Source organism: Marmota flaviventris, chromosome 17 (assembly GCF_047511675.1).
Source record: "Marmota flaviventris isolate mMarFla1 chromosome 17, mMarFla1.hap1, whole genome shotgun sequence".
Taxonomy (NCBI): domain Eukaryota; kingdom Metazoa; phylum Chordata; class Mammalia; order Rodentia; family Sciuridae; genus Marmota; species Marmota flaviventris.
In genome coordinates this window covers 31,038,976-31,046,405 of record NC_092514.1, presented here as the reverse complement: position 1 = coordinate 31,046,405, position 7,430 = coordinate 31,038,976, and positions in this window count along the sequence as shown.

Sequence of the window (7,430 nt, the reverse complement as noted above, 5' to 3'; positions counted from 1 at the left end):
CTGGCGGGCGAGGGGCGCTCACCCGCAGCACGCAGTGCAGAATGAATGCCAGGGACCCAGGGGCCCTCCCAGCAGGAGCCTGGGGAAAGGGAACAGGGCTGGGACCCCAGGGAGTTGGGGCGGGGGCCTCCATGCGCGCACCAGCAGCACCCCAGAGCACACTGAGCACTGCAGGGCGAGGGGCGCTCACCAGCAGGGCCCAGAGCGCCCTGGGGACTGCAGGCCGCCTGGGGCGCTCAGCCCCAGCCAGCAGGCCAGGCCCAGCACTGCCGAAGGGAGGGGTGCTCATCCCCAGGAACTAAGGAAGCCTGAGCCCCCCGAGGGCCAGGGCGGCTCCCCTCCACACTCAGGGCCGCCCGGAGCACTGCTGGGTGAGGGGCGCTCACCCCCAGAACCCCGAGCAGCCTGAGCACTGGGGGCTGAGGGAGCTCACCCGCAGCAACCCTGGAGAGTGAGTGCCCGTGGGCCAGGGGCGCTCACCCACAGGGCTCAGAGTCCTGGGCCCCTTTTGGGGAGATGCCCTCAGCCCCAAGTCTCGCTTACCTGGGCCAGGGTGGGACAGTGGTGCCCTTTTCACGGGTCTCAGCAGGTCCTCCATGACGGTGGGGAGATGTCCTCTGCCAAATCCGCCCCGCTCCTGCCCAGGTGGGCGTTGCTCCGCATCCAAGGGTCCCACAGGGTTCTTCCCTGGGGCCCAGAGAGCGCCCGGTGGCGCGTCCCAGGAGATCCCCACAGGCCTTGGAAATTGGCCCCACGTCCACTGGTGCCAGGGACCTCCGCAATCCCGGGCAGGTTGGGGTCACGCACAGGAGCGCAGCCCCATGGGCCAAAAGGCCAGAAAATGGTGTGTCCCGCGGAATGGATCCGGGTCCCCGGTGTCCTGGGAGTTGAGATCCCCTAACAGTGTTCTTGGGGTCGCAGGTTTTGAGCACAAGCCTGCCTGCAGGGCCCCACCAAAGGCCAAAAGCCAGGTGTTTGCCAGGAGGAGCTCTCCACCTTGCTCCAAGTCTCCGGGGTGGCGTCCTCCGCAGGGACTCTTCAGCCCTCAGGCCAAAGAGGGTGTCCCAGCCTGGGAGAGCAAGACCCCAGCCACACAGTTCGCTCCCCAGGCGCCAGGTGGCCTCAGGGCTCAGAGGAGACTGGGCCCTGGCGGGCAAGGGGAACTCCCCGACAGGCCCAGAGGACACTGAGCCCTGGCAGGCGAGGGGCGCTCACCCACAGGGCCCAGGGCAGACTGAGCACTGGCGAGGGAGGGGCACCACCCACGGGCCCCAGAGGAGACCCACTGGGCACTGCTGGGCGAGGGGCGCTCACCCCTCAGGACCCAGAGGGGACTGAGGGCCGGGGGCGCTCAGCCTGGGGACACAGAGGACACCGGGACCCGCGGGCAAGGGGCGCTCACCCGAGGGGCCCCAGAGGTCACTGGTCCCTGGCGCGCCAGGGGGGCTAACCCCAGAGGCCCGGGCACACCGAGGACCTGCGGGCGAGGGGCGCTCACCCGCAGGCCCCGGAGGACAAGGAAGCCTGCTGGGCCCCCCCACAAGGCAGGCGGCTCACCCACAGGACCCCGAGGACACTGGCCACTGGCGGGCGAGGGGCGCTCACCCGCAGCACGCAGTGCAGAATGAATGCCAGGGACCCAGGGGCCCTCCCAGCAGGAGCCTGGGGAAAGGGAACAGGGCTGGGACCCCAGGGAGTTGGGGCGGGGGCCGCCACGCGCGCACCAGCAGCACCCCAGAGCACACTGAGCACTGCAGGGCGAGGGGCGCTCACCAGCAGGGCCCAGAGCGCCCTGGGGACTGCAGGCCGCCTGGGGCGCTCAGCCACAGCCAGCAGGCCAGGCCCAGCACTGCCGAAGGGAGGGGTGCTCATCCCCAGGAACTAAGGAAGCCTGAGCCCCCCGAGGGCCAGGGCGGCTCCCCTCCACACTCAGGGCCGCCCGGAGCACTGCTGGGTGAGGGGCGCTCACCCCCAGAACCCCGAGCAGCCTGAGCACTGGGGGGCTGAGGGAGCTCACCCGCAGCAACCCTGGAGAGTGAGTGCCCGTGGGCCAGGGGCGCTCACCCACAGGGCTCAGAGTCCTGGGCCCCTTTTGGGGAGATGCCCTCAGCCCCAAGTCTCGCTTACCTGGGCCAGGGTGGGACAGTGGTGCCCTTTTCACGGGTCTCAGCAGGTCCTCCATGACGGTGGGGAGATGTCCTCTGCCAAATCCGCCCCGCTCCTGCCCAGGTGGGCGTTGCTCCGCATCCAAGGGTCCCACAGGGTTCTTCCCTGGGGCCCAGAGAGCGCCCGGTGGCGCGTCCCAGGAGATCCCCACAGGCCTTGGAAATTGGCCCCACGTCCACTGGTGCCAGGGACCTCCGCAATCCCGGGCAGGTTGGGGTCACGCACAGGAGCGCAGCCCCATGGGCCAAAAGGCCAGAAAATGGTGTGTCCCCGGAATGGATCCGGGTCCCCGGTGTCCTGGGAGTTGAGATCCCCTAACAGTGTTCTTGGGGTCGCAGGTTTTGAGCACAAGCCTGCCTGCAGGGCCCCACCAAAGGCCAAAGCCAGGTGTTTGCCAGGAGGAGCTCTCCACCTTGCTCCAAGTCTCCGGGGTGGCGTCCTCCGCAGGGACTCTTCAGCCCTCAGGCCAAAGAGGGTGTCCCAGCCTGGGAGAGCAAGACCCCAGCCACACAGTTCGCTCCCCAGGCGCCAGGTGGCCTCAGGGCTCAGAGGAGACTGGGCCCTGGCGGGCAAGGGGAACTCCCCGACAGGCCCAGAGGACACTGAGCCCTGGCAGGCGAGGGGCGCTCACCCACAGGGCCCAGGGCAGACTGAGCACTGGCGAGGGAGGGGCACCACCCACGGGCCCCAGAGGAGACCCACTGGGCACTGCTGGGCGAGGGGCGCTCACCCCTCAGGACCCAGAGGGGACTGAGGGCCGGGGGCGCTCAGCCTGGGGACACAGAGGACACCGGGGACCCGCGGGCAAGGGGCGCTCACCCGAGGGGCCCCAGAGGTCACTGGTCCCTGGCGCGCCAGGGGGGCTAACCCCAGAGGCCCGGGCACACCGAGGACCTGCGGGCGAGGGGCGCTCACCCGCAGGCCCCGGAGGACAAGGAAGCCTGCTGGGCCCCCCCACAAGGCAGGCGGCTCACCCACAGGACCCCGAGGACACTGGCCACTGGCGGGCGAGGGGCGCTCACCCGCAGCACGCAGTGCAGAATGAATGCCAGGGACCCAGGGGCCCTCCCAGCAGGAGCCTGGGGAAAGGGAACAGGGCTGGGACCCCAGGGAGTTGGGGCGGGGGCCTCCACGCGCGCACCAGCAGCACCCCAGAGCACACTGAGCACTGCAGGGCGAGGGGCGCTCACCAGCAGGGCCCAGAGCGCCCTGGGGACTGCAGGCCGCCTGGGGCGCTCAGCCACAGCCAGCAGGCCAGGCCCAGCACTGCCGAAGGGAGGGTGCTCATCCCCAGGAACTAAGGAAGCCTGAGCCCCCCGAGGGCCAGGGCGGCTCCCCTCCACACTCAGGGCCGCCCGGAGCACTGCTGGGTGAGGGGCGCTCACCCCCAGAACCCCGAGCAGCCTGAGCACTGGGGGCTGAGGGAGCTCACCCGCAGCAACCCTGGAGAGTGAGTGCCCGTGGGCCAGGGGCGCTCACCCACAGGGCTCAGAGTCCTGGGCCCCTTTTGGGGAGATGCCCTCAGCCCCAAGTCTCGCTTACCTGGGCCAGGGTGGGACAGTGGTGCCCTTTTCACGGGTCTCAGCAGGTCCTCCATGACGGTGGGGAGATGTCCTCTGCCAAATCCGCCCCGCTCCTGCCCAGGTGGGCGTTGCTCCGCATCCAAGGGTCCCACAGGGTTCTTCCCTGGGGCCCAGAGAGCGCCCGGTGGCGCGTCCCAGGAGATCCCCACAGGCCTTGGAAATTGGCCCCACGTCCACTGGTGCCAGGGACCTCCGCAATCCCGGGCAGGTTGGGGTCACGCACAGGAGCGCAGCCCCATGGGCCAAAAGGCCAGAAAATGGTGTGTCCCGCGGAATGGATCCGGGTCCCCGGTGTCCTGGGAGTTGAGATCCCCTAACAGTGTTCTTGGGGTCGCAGGTTTTGAGCACAAGCCTGCCTGCAGGGCCCCACCAAAGGCCAAAAGCCAGGTGTTTGCCAGGAGGAGCTCTCCACCTTGCTCCAAGTCTCCGGGGTGGCGTCCTCCGCAGGGACTCTTCAGCCCTCAGGCCAAAGAGGGTGTCCCAGCCTGGGAGAGCAAGACCCCAGCCACACAGTTCGCTCCCCAGGCGCCAGGTGGCCTCAGGGCTCAGAGGAGACTGGGCCCTGGCGGGCAAGGGGAACTCCCCGACAGGCCCAGAGGACACTGAGCCCTGGCAGGCGAGGGGCGCTCACCCACAGGGCCCAGGGCAGACTGAGCACTGGCGAGGGAGGGGCACCACCCACGGGCCCCAGAGGAGACCACTGGGCACTGCTGGGCGAGGGGCGCTCACCCCTCAGGACCCAGAGGGGACTGAGGGCCGGGGGCGCTCAGCCTGGGGACACAGAGGACACCGGGGACCCGCGGGCAAGGGGCGCTCACCCGAGGGGCCCCAGAGGTCACTGGTCCCTGGCGCGCCAGGGGGCTAACCCCAGAGGCCCGGGCACACCGAGGACCTGCGGGCGAGGGGCGCTCACCCGCAGGCCCCGGAGGACAAGGAAGCCTGCTGGGCCCCCCCACAAGGCAGGCGGCTCACCCACAGGACCCCGAGGACACTGGCCACTGGCGGGCGAGGGGCGCTCACCCGCAGCACGCAGTGCAGAATGAATGCCAGGGACCCAGGGGCCCTCCCAGCAGGAGCCTGGGGAAAGGGAACAGGGCTGGGACCCCAGGGAGTTGGGGGCGGGGGCCGCCACGCGCGCACCAGCAGCACCCCAGAGCACACTGAGCACTGCAGGGCGAGGGGCGCTCACCAGCAGGGCCCAGAGCGCCCTGGGGACTGCAGGCCGCCTGGGGCGCTCAGCCACAGCCAGCAGGCCAGGCCCAGCACTGCCGAAGGGAGGGGTGCTCATCCCCAGGAACTAAGGAAGCCTGAGCCCCCCGAGGGCCAGGGCGGCTCCCCTCCACACTCAGGGCCGCCCGGAGCACTGCTGGGTGAGGGGCGCTCACCCCCAGAACCCCGAGCAGCCTGAGCACTGGGGGGCTGAGGGAGCTCACCCGCAGCAACCCTGGAGAGTGAGTGCCCGTGGGCCAGGGGCGCTCACCCACAGGGCTCAGAGTCCTGGGCCCCTTTTGGGGAGATGCCCTCAGCCCCAAGTCTCGCTTACCTGGGCCAGGGTGGGACAGTGGTGCCCTTTTCACGGGTCTCAGCAGGTCCTCCATGACGGTGGGGAGATGTCCTCTGCCAAATCCGCCCCGCTCCTGCCCAGGTGGGCGTTGCTCCGCATCCAAGGGTCCCACAGGGTTCTTCCCTGGGGCCCAGAGAGCGCCCGGTGGCGCGTCCCAGGAGATCCCCACAGGCCTTGGAAATTGGCCCCACGTCCACTGGTGCCAGGGACCTCCGCAATCCCGGGCAGGTTGGGGTCACGCACAGGAGCGCAGCCCCATGGGCCAAAAGGCCAGAAAATGGTGTGTCCCGCGGAATGGATCCGGGTCCCCGGTGTCCTGGGAGTTGAGATCCCCTAACAGTGTTCTTGGGGTCGCAGGTTTTGAGCACAAGCCTGCCTGCAGGGCCCCACCAAAGGCCAAAAGCCAGGTGTTTGCCAGGAGGAGCTCTCCACCTTGCTCCAAGTCTCCGGGGTGGCGTCCTCCGCAGGGACTCTTCAGCCCTCAGGCCAAAGAGGGTGTCCCAGCCTGGGAGAGCAAGACCCCAGCCACACAGTTCGCTCCCCAGGCGCCAGGTGGCCTCAGGGCTCAGAGGAGACTGGGCCCTGGCGGGCAAGGGGAACTCCCCGACAGGCCCAGAGGACACTGAGCCCTGGCAGGCGAGGGGCGCTCACCCACAGGGCCCAGGGCAGACTGAGCACTGGCGAGGGAGGGGCACCACCCACGGGCCCCAGAGGAGACCCACTGGGCACTGCTGGGCGAGGGGCGCTCACCCCTCAGGACCCAGAGGGGACTGAGGGCCGGGGGCGCTCAGCCTGGGGACACAGAGGACACCGGGGACCCGCGGGCAAGGGGCGCTCACCCGAGGGGCCCCAGAGGTCACTGGTCCCTGGCGCGCCAGGGGGGCTAACCCCAGAGGCCCGGGCACACCGAGGACCTGCGGGCGAGGGGCGCTCACCCGCAGGCCCCGGAGGACAAGGAAGCCTGCTGGGCCCCCCCACAAGGCAGGCGGCTCACCCACAGGACCCCGAGGACACTGGCCACTGGCGGGCGAGGGGCGCTCACCCGCAGCACGCAGTGCAGAATGAATGCCAGGGACCCAGGGGCCCTCCCAGCAGGAGCCTGGGGAAAGGGAACAGGGCTGGGACCCCAGGGAGTTGGGGCGGGGGCCTCCACGCGCGCACCAGCAGCACCCCAGAGCACACTGAGCACTGCAGGGCGAGGGGCGCTCACCAGCAGGGCCCAGAGCGCCCTGGGGACTGCAGGCCGCCTGGGGCGCTCAGCCACAGCCAGCAGGCCAGGCCCAGCACTGCCGAAGGGAGGGGTGCTCATCCCCAGGAACTAAGGAAGCCTGAGCCCCCCGAGGGCCAGGGCGGCTCCCCTCCACACTCAGGGCCGCCCGGAGCACTGCTGGGTGAGGGGCGCTCACCCCCAGAACCCCGAGCAGCCTGAGCACTGGGGGGCTGAGGGAGCTCACCCGCAGCAACCCTGGAGAGTGAGTGCCCGTGGGCCAGGGGCGCTCACCCACAGGGCTCAGAGTCCTGGGCCCCTTTTGGGGAGATGCCCTCAGCCCCAAGTCTCGCTTACCTGGGCCAGGGTGGGACAGTGGTGCCCTTTTCACGGGTCTCAGCAGGTCCTCCATGACGGTGGGGAGATGTCCTCTGCCAAATCCGCCCCGCTCCTGCCCAGGTGGGCGTTGCTCCGCATCCAAGGGTCCCACAGGGTTCTTCCCTGGGGCCCAGAGAGCGCCCGGTGGCGCGTCCCAGGAGATCCCCACAGGCCTTGGAAATTGGCCCCACGTCCACTGGTGCCAGGGACCTCCGCAATCCCGGGCAGGTTGGGGTCACGCACAGGAGCGCAGCCCCATGGGCCAAAAGGCCAGAAAATGGTGTGTCCCGCGGAATGGATCCGGGTCCCCGGTGTCCTGGGAGTTGAGATCCCCTAACAGTGTTCTTGGGGTCGCAGGTTTTGAGCACAAGCCTGCCTGCAGGGCCCCACCAAAGGCCAAAAGCCAGGTGTTTGCCAGGAGGAGCTCTCCACCTTGCTCCAAGTCTCCGGGGTGGCGTCCTCCGCAGGGACTCTTCAGCCCTCAGGCCAAAGAGGGTGTCCCAGCCTGGGAGAGCAAGACCCCAGCCACACA